This window comes from Dromiciops gliroides, chromosome 2 (assembly GCF_019393635.1).
Source record: "Dromiciops gliroides isolate mDroGli1 chromosome 2, mDroGli1.pri, whole genome shotgun sequence".
NCBI classification, from domain to species: domain Eukaryota; kingdom Metazoa; phylum Chordata; class Mammalia; order Microbiotheria; family Microbiotheriidae; genus Dromiciops; species Dromiciops gliroides.
The window spans coordinates 427719894-427737872 of record NC_057862.1 but is presented as its reverse complement, the minus strand read 5'-3'; the positions used below and the strand labels follow the sequence as shown (position 1 = coordinate 427737872).

The following is a 17979-nucleotide window of genomic DNA, read 5'->3' as shown; positions in this document are numbered from 1 at the left end:
GGAAGAAGGAAGGAAGGAGAAAAAAATAGTATGCTTCAGTCTGTATTCAGATAATTTAAGATAATATCAGTACTTAATCTCTTTAGGGCCCATTTGCTTAACTCCTTTCCCTGCCTAGCTTCCCTGACTTTCTTCAAGATACAGCTGAAATCCCTCCTTTCTCAAGAGGCTTTTCCTGGTTCTCTAAACTGCTAATGCCTTCCCTTGTAAAATTTCTTCCCATTTACCCTGTATATGTCAGTTACATGTACAGTTGTTTGCATATTAGAACTCGAGCTTGTTGAGAGCAGGAGTGGTGCTTTTGTTTGTTTTTGGCTTTCTTTGTATCCCCAGAATTTAGCATAATGCCTGGAACATAGTAAGCACTTAATAAATGTTTGCTGATTGACTGCCCAGCTACCCCACAGAATGCAAATACTTTTTAAAGAGCAGAAAACACTATAGAAGTGGAAAAGAGTAAGAAATGACTAAATCTGGATATGGTCTCACACCAGAAATCCATACCATGTTTTACTCCAAAAGACTTTTCTTTTTTAAAAAGCGCTGGAAATTCCCTCCTGAGCCAGACTGACTTTCTATGTGCTGTGCCTAATAACAGGCCTATAGGCAGCCGAGTAATGATTTTTATCTCAAGCTGGTCTCTCTGCCCTTTGAGGAAACAGCTCATTTTGTGTGTGTGTGTGTGTGTGTGTGTGTGTGTGTGTGTGTGTGTATAGTTCCCCCATTAACCTTTCCCCTCAAAGAAATGGAGTGAGGAAAAGACAAGGGACCACAGGCTCACTCCTTTGGGGAGTCCCCATTTAGATGCCAGCAGAACTGATGAGCCACAATCTACACCCCACAAATTGTATCAGTACTGGGACAGGATGCCTGAGGCTCTAAACTCTCCAGATCACAGGAATGAGTCTTTAAATACCAAAGCTTGGAATCAGGAAAGCTGACTTGGCCTGATTTGGGCACTGACTCCTTATATGACCTTTTGGGGCATCCATCCATAAGTCTCATCCATTCTCTTAGCCTTGGCATCCTTATACACAAAGTGGGACCAGTAACTTGTAACATGCCTACCTCATGAGTTTGTAATGAAAATCCCACTAAATGTCTTCTTTTTTTCTTTTCTTAAAAATAGTAATTCCTGAAAAAAAATCATTTGACATTTATATAGTGTTGTAAGTTTTGCAAAGTACTGGGCATGATTTATTTCTTTTGATCCTTGCAACAAATCTGTGAAGTAGGAACTGTTATGATTATGATTGATGATGATTATTACCATTTTACAGATAAGGAAATGACTTTGGACAGGCTTAATTTATTGGTCCATGGTAACAAAGCTAGTATCACAGTATCCTGATACTATCCCAGGTTTCTTTTAAGTTCACATTCAGAGCTCTTTCCGTTTCTCCCCCATTCCTCACACAAACATATTAGGTACTTGTGTGTAGGGTACTATACTAAGCACTAAGGGAGAGGCAGAAATGGGTAAGACAGAGCAGTTCCCTCATGTTGCTTACAATTTGTAGTAATGATAACTCACAATTAAATAGAAATTTACGTTTTACAAAGCATTTTCTTCACAACAACCCTGTGGGATGGATAGTGCAAATATTACTGCCCCCATTTTAGAGATGAGAAGACTGAGGCTCCAAGAGGTTAAGTATACTGTCCAAGGTTGTAGTTCAGGGTCAGAGCAGGGACTTGAGCCCAAGTCCTCAAAGCTGTCTTATACCATCTGCATGCCTAATAAAGGAGATCATACATTTACCCAAATCAAGGGAACAAGTATGGCACTGTGCCATATTCTGGGAATACAAAGAAAGGCAAAAATGGCCCCTGCCATCAAGGAGCTCCCATTCAAATGTAGGAGACAACATATAAAAAAAATAGGTACATGCAAGATATATGCAGAATAGATAGATGGAAGGCAGTCTCAGAGAAGAAGTCACTAGCAACTGGTTGCCCCAGGAAAAGTCCTCTGCAGAAGGTGGGACGTGAGTTGAGTTGTGAAGGAAGCCAGAGATGCAAAGACATGGAGTTAAAAAGGGAAAGCACTGTAGATATGTGGTACAGCCAATGCAAAGGAACAGAGATAGGAGTACCATTTGTGTGTGTGTGTGTGTGAGTGTGCATGTGGCAGTTGGGGTTGAGTGACTTGCCCAGGGTCACACAGCTAGTAAGTGTTAAGTGTCTGAGGTCGGATTTGAACTCAGGTTCTCCTGAATCCAGGGCCGGTGCTCTATCCACTGCGCCACCTAGCTGCCCCTAGGAGTATCATTTTTAAGGAACTGCAAGGAAGCCAATGCTGCTAGATAGTGGAATACATGAAGGGGAATAAAATATCAGACCAGAAAGGTAGGAAGCAGAGAGATGATGAAGGGCTTTCAATTCTAAAGGAAGGATTTTATATTTGATCTTGGAGGTTAGGGAGCCACTGAAATTGATCAAGGAGAGTGACATGGAAGGACCTATGCTTTAGAACAACCTCTTGCAGCCAAGTAGAGGCCTCCTTGAAAGGTTGAGAGACTTGAGGCAGGAGACTGATGAAAAAACTCTTGTGATAATGTAGCTGAGAGGTGAGACATGAACTAGCCTGAGAGTGGAGGAAAGAAGACATTTGTGAAAGATATTGTGAAGGTAAAAATGAACAAGTTTGGCAAAGGATTGGATATGTAAGATGAGTGAGGGTGAGGAATTGAGGATGATGATAGAGGCTGAGTGACCCAGAGGATGATGGTGCCCTTTTGACACTAATCGGGAAGTCCAGAAAAAAGGAGGGTTTGGAGGGAAAGGCTGTAAGTTCTGGTTTGGACCTATGGAAGCATCCAGTTTGAGACATCCAAAAGTTGGTGATGTGAGACTAGCTCGGCAGAGATGAGAACTGGTTGTCTAAACCTGGGAATCTCTTCCAAGTGTTGTTAATTGAACCGATGGGAACTGATGACATTACTAAATGAGAGTGTAAGTAGAGAGAAGAGCCCAGTATCACAAAATAGGGTGCAATAATAGTGTATGAAACTCAAAGTGCTCTTTGAACTTCAGAGGATGAAAAGGGCTGGACCAGTATGAAATAAAGTGATTATCCCCAGACAAGAGCAAAGTTAGACGCTGTCTTTGAACAGCCATGGTCCAGTAGACCCCTAGGGAAGCATGCTTCTGTGGGGTGACTTGTATTCTTGCTGCTTCTCTCATTCCTCAGGAAAAGATTCACAGGCCAAATTGTCCTGTGGGTGAAGGGGGTTCTCCTCCTTGTTGAGCAAGGAGATGTTCTGGCAGGCAAGAAACCAACATCATACTCTTGGTTGTTAGGGTTAGGGTTAGGGTTTCCTGAGTGGGCCACTCATAGTGACTGAGTAGTTAGTCCCTCTTTGGGATAGCCCCTTGCCATGGGCACCAGAAAATGCATGGTCGTTTCAAAGTCCTCATCATTGTGCATGTGTGGTCCACAAGAAGAGGACCAGGGAGCTCAGCTCCATGCAGCCCTGCCTTGAGCAGATTGGGGGGTGGGGGGGGAAGCTGGAGGGGGAAAGGTTGCTGATGACCCCATTACACATGTGGACTTCAGTCCTTAAGCATCTATTATTAATCAGTATGGATTGTCTTCCCACTGAGGCAGATCACACCCTCTCTCTTCTTATTAGAGAGGCCTTGGTGAATTGTTAAAGCTGAAAGTTTCTGCTATTCTTCTGGTCATAAGCCTCTCCAAACTTAGCTGGACTTGGTCCTCCCATAGCAGGCTCTACAATCTATCACTGGGTCTCATACATACAATACAATACGTTCTAGCTTGCTATGAACTTCTAGCCCCCACCCTCAGCTGGCCAAGCCCTCTAGGACTCATTTTCTCCAGGTCACACCATGATGAGGCATCAGAGGACTCTATCGATAATGTACATGTCCGAATAGTAACTAGGCTAGGGTGATAGGACTATAACCCAAGGAGTCAAAATTTAAAGTATGTTGATAGTGTATTTAGAGTTCTTCAGCAGTGAAGAAATACAACTTAGCATGGAGATAGCAAGGATAATTAAAATATGAAGCTAACAATTCCCACCCCACAGCATGCACTCTAGCTCCCAGTCTTGAACACACACACACACACACACACACACACACACACACACACACACACACACACACACACTGAACCTCCCTAGTCTAGTTTCACCCACGCCCCTCATCCCTGGGTCTCTTCCTCTCTCCCCCTAATTACAAATTCAATTCGAGGGTGTATTTTCTGCCTCCTGCCCCAGAGGCAAAAATGGTTAGCTATGGTTTCAATATGCATTTATAGCTGAAAAGAAGAATTATGTATTTGGAGGTAGGGGGTGTACATGTACAAATGAGTGAAGGGGTGGGCAGCAGAATTCAGGGCGAACCAGCCTGCTGACTGCTGATGCTTCCTGGTGTGTTCACAGGTGTGTTAACAGATTGGGAAACACTGGTTTGGAGCCCAGAGCCCAGTGTGGGAAAATTGGCCGAAAGATTAGACTTGAGGTTTTTGGAGGAAGGGGGACTATATCAGTGTAACAAATAAACAAAGTGGAGAGAGAATGGCTGCTTTCTTTCCTTGGAGTTCAAGAATTCCTTCAGAATTCCACTCTCCCCTTTGGTCCCTGGAGGCCGGGTTTTGGGGGCTAGAGGGTGTTGTTGTCTGAGTCTTACTTATTTCCTGCCTCCTTGGTGCATTCAAGGGCACCTCCTAGAGCAGATAAGCTCAGCATTCCCTGGGGGTGATCACCCTAAAACCACAACCCCTTCCCTGGACCAAAGCTGCATTCCAGCCTCCTATTCAGGGGCAGGTCAGCTTTCTGGCCTTTCTAGAGGCAGGACTTTTGGAAGGACGGTGTGGGTGTGTTGTGGTGTGTGTGTGTGTGTGTGTGTGTGTGTGTTCCCTCAGTCTCACTTGGCTTTATTCCAAACTTGTGGGAGAAATGTGGGACAGACAGACACAGAGAAACACATGTAGAGACAGACAGGCACAGAGAGACAAAGTCCAAGACAGAGATACAGAAAGAGAGAGATAGACATAAAGGAGCAAGTGTGAAGGAGTCAGGGGTCTTCCATAAACTACTCCTTCATCCCACCTCCCTCCCCACAAACAATAAATCCCATAAAGATAGTTTTACTCTTGGCGATGGCAGCTGCTTCTGTTGCTCTCGGACGCCCCTGATACAGCTGCCTCCCCACCCGACCAAAGAACTCTTTCTGCCCCCTCATTTCAAGCCCACACCATCACGCCTGCTGGCTGACTCCCTGGGCCTGGCAGACAGAACTGTGTGCGTGGCCTAGGTCTGTGGCCCAGCCCCTTCACCTGCAGTGAGGCCGCAGTGGGAGCTGGGGACCGGGGCCAGTTCTCAGGGCCGAGTGGGACCTTGGAGTGGGACCAAGATGAATCTGTCTCGTTAGCAGCTGCCTGTCTGAAAGCGGCAGCCTCTGTGAGCACACGTGCATTTTGCTCTCATCACAAAAAGATTTTCTCCTCAGGAGACAAGCTTTTCCCTTTAATTCAGTAGCATTTTACAGTTACCCAATCGAGTTGCCTGGTGAGGGGTGTGGTTTTAATTGCACAAACACAGTATGTATAGATATGGTCCTTTTTAGAGAAACCCGATATCCCAACACCAAGATTTCAAAATTAAAAAAAAAAAAGAATTCTTCACTTGGCAAAAGGATTTTTTTTTCAACCATGAAATGATGGAAAGACCCCTAAGACAGAGAGTTAGGAGACTAATATTCCAATGTTGGCTCTCACGCTAATTTTCTGTTTGATCTCAGTGAGTTATTTAGCCACACTGGGCCTCAGTTCCCTCATCTGAAAAGTGAGGGGAAAGAAGGAAACAAACATGAATTGAGCACCCACTGTGTGCCTGGTGCCATACCAGTCACTTTACAGGTATTATCTCATTTGATCTTTGCTACAACTCTGTGAGGCAAGTGCTCCTATAATCCCCATTTTATAGTGGAGGAAACTGAAACAAATAGCTGATAAGTGACCTGTGCACCCCACTTGCACAGGGTCTCATAGCTACTAAGTATTTGAGGCCAGATTTGAGGCCTCACTGAGTTGCTTCTAGTCAGGTTTGACTTCATTGTTTCTGAGGGCCCATCAGTCTCTCTATCTATGATTCTAAAATACGAAGACCTCTCCTAAGCCTCATTTTCTTCAGCTATAAAACTACTGTGCTCAAGGAAGCATGGAAATAATTAATTGATGATAATAATAATAATAATAATAATAATAATAATAAATAATAACAGAAAGATCTGCTTTAGGAGGGGAAGGGAGGGAAAGGCTGTTTTCCCCTTCTCTTCTCTTGTTCTCTTTCTCTCTTGCTTCTATAGTGGAACTAGGCAGATTAAAACCAGGCCATTGACAATAACTCACCACCTTGACACTGGCAGCCTCTCTGGTATGAGAGCGATTAAGTGTTAAATACAGACTGTCATGCTCTCTTGAAGATGGACTTGTTTGGGTTGGGAAAAAACCAGGTGGTTGTGTTTGATCACCGAGTGAGCTTGACAGTCTTAGGCCCGTCTGGCTGGCAGCAGATTGTGGGGAAGCTGGTGAGGTCCAGGAGGGGAACAGACTGTGCTTTGAAGGCTCAAATTGTGGAGCTGAGTGAGCCTGTGAGGAGCCACCGAGACATGGCTCACTCTGGCTTTGAGGGACTCCCCAGCCAGCACCTATTTGCCTTTCTCTTGAAGAATCACGCAGAGAGAGCCCTGGATGTCAAACACAGACTCTGGGAATGTCGTCGTCGTCGTCGTTGTTGTTTTGCAGGGCAATGAGGGTTAAGTGACTTGCCCAGGGTCACACAGCTAGTTAAGTGTCAAATGTCTGAGGACTCTGGGAATGTCAAAGCTGGAAAGGAGAGGACCCAGTCCAGTTCCTTCATTTTACAGATTGGGAAACTGTGGCCCCTGGTGGGAAAGTGATTTGAGCAAGGTCACATAGGGCTAGTAGCTAACATATGTAAAACATTTTGCAAACCTTAAAATGCTAGACAAAGGCTAGCTCATAGTAGCAGGAAAAGTTGAACTAGACCTCACTTTCCTGAATTCTGGAACGACGGTCTCACCACTATACCTTGACATCTGATATAATAAAGCCCTCTGGTGTTCTTAGAAAACTATATAAATTTAATCATAACATCATTATTAATATATTCTGAGACTTGGTGCATAGAACTATCCTCAAAACCAGGAATACCCAAGTTCAAGTACCACCATATTGGTTGTGGGACCCTGGATAAGTCACTTAATCTCACTGAGTCTCAATTTCCTTCTCTGTAAAAGTAAGGGCAGTACTAGTCAGCAGCTAGTTGGTGCAGTATTTAGAAAAAGTGCCAGCCTTGAAGATAGGTTCACCTAAGTTTGAATCCTGCCTCAGGTACTATTTCTGTGAGTTGCTTAATCTTTCAAAGCCTCAGTTTCCTCATCTGTAAAATGGGGATAATAATTATACCCAACTCATAGGGTTGTCATTAGGATCAACTGAAATAATGTTTGTAAAATACTTTGCTAATAAATTACTATCATTTTAGTGCAATAGGGGGAATTGAGAACTGACCAGTATCCTAGAATTTCTATCTTAGCTCTCAGAATTATACATCTCAACATGTTAGTCAGTTCTCAAACCCTCTATTATGCTAGTACTACCTACTCCATGAATGGTAGTGTGGTATAACATGGAGAGAAATGCTTGTAGCCAGGAAAACTTGGGTTCAAGTCCTTCCAATGACCCATACAGGCTTTGAGACCCTGGACAAGTCACTTAACTTCTCAGTGCTCTAGGTAACTTCTCTAAGACTATAAATGACATGATTCTGACTTACATCTGTAGAGGGAGTTTTCTCACCTGGAAATTCCCTGTACCAAAAAAAAACGTCACAGGTCTAGTTCCTGTCATCATCATCATCTTGTTCTTTCTTACCCATTCTCCCCAAAGTCTGTGATCAATGAAGTCTTGATCTTCTTGTAATACAGCTAATGGAAATTTACCATCTTGGAAGAAGGGAAGCAGGGAACCTATCCAGAGAATATTCTGAGCCATTCTTGTATTTGACAGTAGAGCCAGAGGAGGCACTAGCCAAAGCCCTGGGTCCAGATATTTGGCGTTAATGGACCAAATTCAACAAAGGGTGTCATCATGTGCAAGATACTGTGTAAAGACACAAGTATAAAAATGACTCAGTTCCTGCTCCCCAGGAGCTTACACTCCAAAGTGGAGGGGGGTGATATGATATTCCAAGTGTGACTCTATGTCCAGTGCTGTGGGTCATGCAGACCCTGGGGGTTCTGATAAGTGGTTATTTTACTACCACAAGGAGGTTCCTAGGGTAGGGTTCAGAAACTCTCTACTCAACTTATAGGGAAGTCCTTATATACCCCATGATCAAAGGGTCCACAGTTGGATTTCCAGTCAATCCATTTGGGTACAAATTTAACTCAAACTGCTCTCATTTGTTCCATGGAGTCCTGGATCACAATTGCCATGGCTGATGGTATGGTGATCAGGAGATTAACTCAAGCACAAAACGAATCAGGTAGAATGTACAGAGGGGAGATTGGGGCAAAGTGATCTAAGAAAAATGAAGAAGGAAGAGATCATTTTTTTTGACCATGCAGAATAAGTGAAGGCTTCATGGAGGAGTCAATACCCTTGGAACACAACAAGAAAAAAATGAAGAAGGATTGTATCACAGGCACCCTCAGGCAGGAAAGGGCAGGATGGAAGCAGCCAGCAGACCAATTTGGCTGGAAGGTAAAGCAGATAGTGGCATACCAAGGAGTCTATATTTTCTCCTATAGGCAATATAGGCCACTGAAGTTTTTTGAGTACCTTGACTTGGAAACTATCCTTTGATATTTAGATTAGAAATTAATGATGGTGATTGTACATGTATAACCTATATCTGATTGCTTACTGCCTCAGGTCAGGGAGAGGGGAGGAGGGATGGAATTTGGGACTCAAAACTTTCAATAAAAATGTTTATTATTTTTGAAAAAAGAAATTAATGATGACATTTAAAAATCCATTATCTTTGGTAGTTTTCAGTCCAATTTCAGGCCATTCATTGAAAATGCAACCTATGACATTTTGGGGATTTAAGATTGTCTTACCTACTTTATAGGATCATTGGGTTTTAGATTTGGGGTTGAAAGGGTTCATGTAGCCCTATACCTTCATTGTACAAATGAAGAAACTGTCGTGGTTGAATGACTTGCCCCATGTTGTAAAGTAGCAGTTCTCAGATTTGAACCCTGGTCTTCTGATGTCCAAATCTGGCATTCCTTCCATAGAAGCATAGGTTTTCATGTGTAAAGGCATGCATCTCTGTCTCTATTTGTCCTTCACTCTATCCTTTTTTAACCTTTTTAGTGGCATAGATGCCTTTGGAAGTCTGGTGAAGCCTAAGGGTCCCTTCTCAGAATGTTTTTAATAATAAGCATTTATATTATGCTTTAAAATTTTCAAAGTGCTGCAATATATAATGTCATTTTAAATGCATCAAATAAAATCCCCAAGGAAACCAATTATATTGAAATAGAGTTATTAAAATATATTCTACAAGCAAGTTCCCTGATGGGACCCCTGCTCTAGACATTCTCTCCAGCCATTGCTTGGAGAGTTGTAAGTTGTTGTTTTGCTTCTTCCATACCCTGTGTTTGCACATATTTTAAGAACGGTGTCTTATCCAGCCAGAGAGAGAAGGGCATGGTTTGGTGAACCTGAGACAGTGGATGGATGGTGAATGAGCAGTGACTTGGGGGACAGACAAAAGAGAAAATCATGTTCAAAGTGTGCAACAGATGGGAGTGAATTTCCTCCCCCTTGATCTGAATTTCATTGGTGTGATGATACTAGCTGGCTAATGGGAGATCTCTTCCAGTGTAATTGGGAAAAAGTGGCAGCCAGTGGGCTAGTGGGATTTGGTTATTCTCTTGATGATACAACTCTACTGGTACCTTTGCTTTTCTCCATAAGAGCTCAGTGGTCTGCTAGCCTCTGGACAATGAGCACATGTCCTTGGTTGAAGAATATGTTTGGCAAGTCCCTGGGGATTCCCTGCAGACCATAGATGGGAGCTTGTTGCTGTGGACTATGTCATCCACCTCTTTGGCTCTGTCTTCTCTAGATGAGGAAGAGCTATGAGGGGATGGGGAGGATAAAGAAAGCTGGCGAGGAAGCCTATGGAAAATCTCTTCCAGAAGTTATTGAGAGAGGAACTTTGGAGCTCAAATACCTGAATCTGATTTTAGCTCTTCCATTCTTCATCTTTAAAATAAAGATAATAAAACTCATGATCTCTACCTTATGAGAAAAGTGCTTCATAAACCTTAAAGAACCATAGAAGAGTGTGTTATGAGCCATAAGTACTATCAGTGAGGTAGAATGGGTCTTGCTGAAGAACTAATAATAGCTCACTTTTGTATTGTACTTTGAGGTTTGCAAAGCACTTCACAAATGGTATCTCATTTGATACAACAGCCCTAGGGGGAAAGTGCTATTCTTACCCTCTTTTTAGAGATGAGGAAACTGAGGCAGTCAGAAGTTAACTGATTTGCCTAGGATTGAACAGTAATAAGTGTCTGAATCCAGATTTGAACTAGGTCTTCCTGACTCCAAGTCAGATTTATTCTTTAAACATATATTAAGGTCCTAGTCTATACTAGGTGCTCGGTATGTACATGTGCTTTTGTTTATAGATATTTATATCTATCTCTAATTAGGTCTAGATACTGCTGGCATAAGATCTGAGCTTTTTTGCACACACACACACATACATATATGTCTATAGGGGTATATGTATATATGTGTGTGTGTGTATGTGCATACATTGTTGTTGTTTGTCCTTCATTCTAGAAGAGGACCATGACATTGGGGTGATGTCATGACTTGCAGTGAATTGGATTTAAGTGAGGGAAGGTTGTACAGAGTTAGTACCCTCATTCTCTCCTCCAGAGCCATCTGGGTCCAGTGGCAAGATATATATCAGGACAACTGGAGATAGCCCCAGATATTTGAGGCAATTGGGGTTAAGTGACTTACCTAGGGTCACAATTAGTAAGTGTCTGAGGTGAGATTTGAACTCAAGTCCTCCCAATTTCAGGGTCAGTGCTCTATCCACCATGCCACCTAGCTGCCCTATATGTATAAATATAAAAAAACCAAAGCCCCAGTTCTCAAGGAGAGAGAAAGACAGAGAGACAGAGGGAAACAGAGACAGAGTGACATAGACAGACAGAAAAAGAGACAGAGACAGAGTGTGTTTGTATGTGTGTGTCCTTCTGGTCTCTAAGACAAAATACAAATTCCTTAGCCTGACCCTCCACAATATACTATTCTTTTTCTTTCTTTCTTCCTTCCTTCCTTCCTCCCTCCCTCCTCCTTCCCTTCTTTCTTCTTCTTCCTCTTTCCTTCTTTCTTTCTTTCTTTCTTTCTTTCTTTCTTTCTTTCTTTCTTTCTTTCCTTTCTCTCTCTCTTCCTTCCTTCCTTCCTTCCTTCCTTCCTTCCTTCCTTCCTTCCTTCCTTCCTTCCTTTCTTCTTTCCTTCCTCCCTTCCTCCCTTCCTTCCTCCCTCCCTCCCTTCTTTCTTTCCTTCCTTCCTTCTTTCTTTTTTCTTGATATTTTTTATATCTTTTGTTTGTACATCCCCATAATTTTTCCCAGTATTCCTTCCTCTTCCCCTTCCCAGAGAGCAATTCCATATAACAAAGAATATTTTTAAAGAAAAGAGAAACAAAAAGAAAAATGGTAAAATCAGCAAAACTGATCAATGCATCAAAAAAAAAAAGTCTGGAAATAGATGCAGTGTTCCACACCTGTGAACCTCCTACCTCTTCTCCTCTTGCTTCTTTGGGACCATGCTGTTCTTTGCACTTCTTCATCATTCACTGGTAATTGTTCTGTAGCTGTTTTCCCTTTTATTTACATCATTATAGTTATTGCATGTATTTTTTATAGGCCCTGCTCACTTCATGCTGCATCAGTTCATGTAAATCTACTTTTCTAACCTTATTTCACCTTACTCCCTTCTCCGCCTTCTTTATTCTAGCCAAACTGGACTACTGGTTTTTCCTCAAATTGACTGGCCGTTTCCCACCTCTGTGTACTTGCACAGTACATCCCCCTCCCTCCCACCCTACCTCCTGCCCCAACACGAACACCCCATGCCTGGAATGGACTCACTCCTTATATCTGCCTTTCAGATTCTTTATCTTTGGAACCACAGAATTTATTGGAAAGCAACCTTCCAGGTCATTGTGTCCCTCATCAGAAATCCCAATCTATAACATCCCCAATAATCTGGCTCCCTATTGAAGACTTTGAGCTATTGGAAGTCCAATACCTCCCTAGGCAGCCTTTTTCACTACTGAGCTGTGCTAGTTGTTAAGAAATGACTGCCCCTCTTTCTATGGATGCCTTCCTTCATTCTCCCAAACTGTTAGTGAATATAATATCCAATAAATTTAGATCTAAGAGGAACCTCAGGGGCCATCTAGTGTGGCTTCCTATTTTCAGATGAAGAATCTAAGATTCCACAGAGGTTATATAACTTGTCATATTGTTGAGGTCATAAAAATTGTAAGTGGGATAATAAAGGCTTGGACCCAGGTCCTCAGATATCAAATCTAGGACTCTTTCCATCATCTCATGACAGAGTACATGGTTTGCTCTGTCTCTTGTCCCTTTTCACTCTATGTACTTGTTATATTCCATCCCACCCCAGTACACACACTCCTAGAGAGAAGTAAACTGCTAGAGAGAAGGAGCTCTTTTACTTTTGGCCTTAGTGACTCACATGTAGTAGGCACTCAGCAAATGTGTGGATCCCTGAGTAATCACTTGAGTGAGTCATTTGAGCCCATTTTCTTGTTGGTCAAATGGAGAATAGTTAACCATGCTCTGCCAACATCTTGAAAGGGATATCATAAGAAAGCGTTTTATATAGTAAAAAGCACCATATGAATATAAGATGGTATTTTTAATAAAACTCTTGGATTCTTTCATTGAGTCATGTGAGGCTAGTTTGGGTTTTCACCTGGGTTCTAACATTTTATTCTGAGCTAGAAGTGTTTCTCCTAAACCTAGAAGTCCTTTTTTAAAGGTACCATTAGGAACAGAACCCTGAATAATGGGGTCAAAACAAAGCAAAACAAACCACAAAACAATGAGGATTCCAAAACAGCATGACCTCCACCTCATGGGAGAGAGATGGGAGACTGAGGATAGACTATTGTATGTTTGTCATCAAATGTAGAGTTGTTTTTCTTTGTCCCAAAGAAGACAAGTTAACAAATCTTATAAACTCATCACAAGGAAGAGTTCAAATACAAGGGACGGTTGTTGAAACGACCATGATGTAAAAATAAAAGGCTTCAATAAAATATATTTTTGAAAAAGGAGAGGAAAGGAAACTGTAACAGTGGCTATGGAAATGGAGTGTGGTGGAGAATAATACTGATCATTTGTGTAGACATCCTAGGCAGAAAGGATGCTCTTGGAAAACAAACAAACAAACCACTAGAGACAGATAGAGAATAAGTCTGCAAATAGCAAATTAAACTCGCTTTTCAGTTACCTAGATTATGAAATGGGAACAGCCCCAGAGTCAAAGGCTCAGCTTATATGTCTTAAAAATGTGCTGGGTGTGTATGTTTAACAAGCCGGGTTTCCCAGACAGGCTGGCCGTAGTCTCTGTCTCTCCTCCCTTCACCTCCTGCCTCCTCTTATTAACATTTACCTAGTCCTCATTCTGTCATGGACACTCTCTGATAGAGCTGGCAAGGAGGAGAGTGAGGGACCTCTCTCCAAATGCCGGCAAGAGCTGATAATTAAACTTGTCTGACGAGAAAGTTATAGTCTGAAAGCAGCCTGTGAGCAAGACAGATGCCTTTGCCATCTGATTAAAAAGCCAAAAAGCTTTCAGAAGACGTGTGTTTAATGTAATTAAGAGCTAAGTGGCCAATCCTCCAGCTGTCACTGACGCTCTCACATTCTTGGTGAGTACAGAGTCCTGGAGGGGAGCCCATTGGATACATATTCCAGTTCTATCTGCCCATCTTCTCCCCAGGCAGACCCTCCCTGTTATCTGGGCATTGCTCAACCACCTAAGCCCAGCTGGATGGCTACTGTCCAGGGAGAGCTGAAATGTGCAGAGATGTCCTGTTTTCTTCTCTCCTCTTCCTCTCTGCTGCCTTAGTGAGCACCATGGTGAGGAAAATGAGAAGTCAAGCTCATGAGTACTTCTCAAAAGTTTCTTCCTTCACTACTCAGTGATTGTCCACTGATCAACTATTTTGTGAGAAGCCTCATAGTGGGTTCTGTGGAGCCTAGACAAAGAAGGAGGGGACATGCCCCCCCTCCCTCAGAGGGCTTACAATCTACTAGTGTAGATTAAACATATCTATTAACAATATTCATAGTATAATAGATTTAGAGCCAGAGGAGACCTCCGAGGCCAACTAGTCCAACCCCTTCAGTTTACAGATGAGGAAACTGAGGCCCCCAATAGTTAAATGACTTGCTTAAGATCACACAGTTTGCAAGTGACAGGCAGGACAAAGATTTTCTGTCACCAAACCCAACCTTCTTTCCACTGCACTGTGCAGATGTCATAAAAGAAGTAAAATTTAAATTCTATAAAGATGGAGAGGATGGGGGGGGACAAATGGAAGAATAGATGAAGTAGTTGGACTGGAACTCCTCGAGTATTCTTTTCTGTTTTAAATTTATGATCCTCCATCATTCTCCTAGAGAGAAATGTTGTTGTTGCTGCTACTGCTGCTGCTGTTGCTGTTGTTGTTATGGTGGGTGGTGATGGTGATAGCGATGGTGGTTTGTTTCATTTGGCATAGAGCAGTGAGGAGAGTCCTGGATTTGGAGTCAGAGGATATGCATTTTAATTTGACATTCATTGTCTTTTTGAACTTCAGCAAGTCACCTCCCCTCTAAAGGCCTCTGTTTTCTCATCTGTAAAGCAAGGGGGTTGTACTAGATGACCTTGGATGGAAGTCCCTTCCACATAGCAATCCTTTGATCTATCTATTTGGAGAGTTTGGAGAGGAGATGGTGTTTGATCCACACCTTGAAGAATGTGGGATTTAAAAAAAAATGTTTTTTGTTTTTGTTTTTGCAGGGCAATGAGGGTTAAGTGACTTGCCCAAGGTCACACAGCTAGTTAAGTGTCAAGTGTCTGAGGCTGGATTTGAACTCAGGTCCTCCTGAATCCAAAGCCAGTGCTTTATCCACTGCACCACCTAACTGCCCCAAAATGTGGGATTTTAACACAGAGAGAGGGCAATATTCCAAGCAAAAAGGAAATTGCGAATAGTGGCACACTTCCCTGTGTAGATCCCTAGTAGAATGTTAGGTCCTTGAAGGAAGGACCTTTTTGTTTTTGTATCTCTAGACCCTGACATAGTACCTTCTATATCATAAGTGCTTAATAAATGTTTGTTATCTTGAATTGAAGTGAGAAATCACAATCCATATTTAGGAAACAGTAAGTAACTTTAGCTTGTTTTGAGGCAGGCTAGGTTAGGAGAATGGACAGTGAATAGAGTGGAGTCAGGAAGAAACCTCTTTGAGTTAAAATCCAGCCTCAGACACTTAGTTGTGCGACCCTAGGGAAGTCACTTGACTGCATTTGTCTTATTTCCTCATCTGTAATATGAGCTGAAGAAGGAAATGGCAAATCAGTCCAGTGTTTTTGCCAAGAAAATCCCAGATGAAGTCATCAAGAGTCAGTCACAACTGAAAAACAACTCAACAACAACAACAACAACAACAACAAAACCAGGAGAGGTTTGGATTGTATTCATTGGGTAGTCAGGAACCATTGAAGGATTTTTAGAAGAGGAGAAACATGATTAGAGATGAACTTTAGGAAGATTAATGGATGCTGCCAGTTCTATGGGATGCTTGAGGGTTCACTTTCCCCATCTGTAAAATGACGGGTCATACAAGATGTATTTTGTTTCTTCCAGTCCCCAAATTCTCTTCAAGCTCTAACATTCTTTATTTTAAGGCCCCTCAGAGTTGTGCTCTCTTACAATTCCAGCTGAAGCCTAGACCATGCCATCATTAAACACAAACATGTTAGGTAGGTGCAAACATGATTCTGAGCCCTAGGTGCTAGTATTCTAGGAACAAGTGCTTAACTTATTTCCTATTTCTCTAAGCATAGCACCTAGCTCATAATAGGTGCTCAATAAATATTTGTTGAATTAAGGAAAAAGAGAAATGCTATAGCTACGTGAAACCTTCTGTTTTCATGCTCTGCTTAGAACAGAATTTTCAGGATTACTAATTGTCAACAGAAGATATCATCTCCTTCCTGCACTGTTATAAAGGCAGGGGAATGGGCCAGATGGTTTCCAGAGGTACCTCCTAACTTTGGGACTCTTGGCATGCCATCTCCATGTTCAGTAATTTTGGGGAAGGGATTCTGGGGAAGGGCTCTTCTGAGGAAACAGGAGTATAGTGGAAAGGCTCAGGAGATCAGGATATCTCCCTGGCTATGCAACTGCTACTACCACTACCAGCTGACAGATAGCTAGCTAGCTAGTGAGATAACCCTAGGCTTATGAAGTATTTTACATATATTACTAGTTATGTGACCTAAAGAGTTACCCAACCTCTCTGTACATTTGTATAATAAGGGGGTCAGAATGGATGGTTTCTAAAATCCTGTTTAGCTTTAAAATACCATAATTCTTTGTTGACCTTCTCCAACCCAGACGCGCTGAATCCCTGGAGAATTCACTAGACCAGTGGCTCACAGATAAAATTCTGTGCTGTCTAAAAAATGTGTTGACAGTACATCCCTCAACACAAGAGACTCTTAGTGCAGGAGTGGAAGCCTTGTGCCAAGAATTTGCAGGAGATCAATTGGATTTTTACCAACCAGATGTGCAAGATAGATAGAGATGTGTGTGTGTTTTATATGTTGACTGCGTGTCAAGCATTTGCAATTCAGTCATTGTGGATCTCCTCTTCACCTATGCAGATCACAACCCTGCCTTGACTTGGTAGACAGTTTTGGACAGTTGTTGTGGTTAAAAACTCACCACCCAACATGATAATAAAATTCTCCAAACTGAGCTGGGCTGGTGCTCAGATAAGAGCTATGCAGTTCATTTCCAAACCCATATCCAAAGCCTTTGCAGCTTGGTAGAACTTGCCAGTAGAGCTTGGTTCTCTGATGGCACTGGAGAAACCGCGATGGCATGGGGAACCTCCATGGCACAGTGAGATGTGTACATGGCATTAGTGAAAGTTCATATATCTATGTATAAATATACATAGGTATATGTATATAAAATATACATTTACATATGCATATGAGCATATTCAACACATATCCTGAAAAGTGTGTGGTTCAATAAGAGAGCTTTAAAAATGATCCTTTTTTTCCAGAGGTAAAGAGGCAGGTGTGTGCTTGTAAATGTATAACAATTGGTTTTCTTTTTAAAGTGTATGTACAACATACTTTAAAGTTTAATCTGTACTATTATATATATATATATTTTTTTTTTGTGGGGCATTGAGGGTTAAGTGACTTGTCCAGGGTCACACAGCTAGTAATAATCTGCACTATTAACATTTTATTCATCCCTTTCTTTAGTCTAGACAATCAACAAAACAATAATGCAAGTGCTGATTTTGTAGCAGTTGTCTGTTTCTAAAGTATAAATGTTCACCCTGATAATTTAATAATTGGCTCTCATGAACCCATATGAGCTGGCTCCAGTACATTCCTGTGAAGAGGCCATCATTACATAAGCCTGGTAGTATGCTCAAAGAACCAAGAGACACCCATATGTCTCTCAATCTGCTTGTGTGTGTCTGTCTGTCGCCCCCTCAAGTAGCAAATACTGTCTAGAGTGAGGCAGTTGAGTGTCCTCTGCACTAATTAGACCTTATTAGGGTTATTATGTCCAGTTCTAAGTGACATAATTTTGGGAGGACATTTAA

At 42.0% G+C, this 17979-nt stretch overlaps 1 protein-coding gene across 1 annotated transcript in view; it reads left to right on the top strand.

Moving 5' to 3' along the window:
- The window catches only part of SARDH (sarcosine dehydrogenase), a 145519-nt gene that overhangs the window by 85816 nt on the left and 41724 nt on the right, over positions 1 to 17979 (top strand).